Genomic DNA, 651 nt, shown 5'->3' with positions numbered 1-651 from the left:
ACTTTCTGTTAATACAAATATATGTATACTGTACATTTTAGATATAAATATGTATAAATTGTGAAATCGGTTCAGGAATTCATATTTTAAATCTTTCCCGCGCCGTTACATCGAAGACTGTTTCTCCAGCGATATCGTATATGTAAGGGAGATGACCGTGTAAGTATTACCTAAATAGCAATTTTTCACAAATGTCCAAAGTCATCTATTAACCAAGGGGGGAATCTATCACCATTTTTTGAAATTAAACGTGGATGTCGTCAAGGTGACCCTATTGCCCCGTATTTATTTATTTTATGCGCAGAAGTACTAGGTATCAGAATTAGAAATAATAATAGCATTAAAGGAATAAATGTAGAAAATACACCAATATTACTATCTCAATATGCTGATGATACTTCAGTTATTCTTGACGGATCAAAAAACTCTTTAAGGGAAACATTAGGGGAATTAGACACATTTGCCAAAATTTCGGGATTGAAAATAAACACAACTAAAACTGAAGTAATTTGGATAGGAAGCAAAAAATACTGTGAGGATACTTTTTTTCCAGAGTGGAACTTGCATTGGGGGAACCATAAGTTTACTGTATTAGGGATTGATTTTCACATTGATTTACATAAAATACCAAAACTGAATTATGATAAAAAA

The sequence above is a fragment of the Mizuhopecten yessoensis genome, unplaced genomic scaffold (assembly GCF_002113885.1).
Source record: "Mizuhopecten yessoensis strain PY_sf001 unplaced genomic scaffold, ASM211388v2 scaffold4513, whole genome shotgun sequence".
Taxonomy (NCBI): domain Eukaryota; kingdom Metazoa; phylum Mollusca; class Bivalvia; order Pectinida; family Pectinidae; genus Mizuhopecten; species Mizuhopecten yessoensis.
This window is presented reverse-complemented; position numbering follows the sequence as displayed.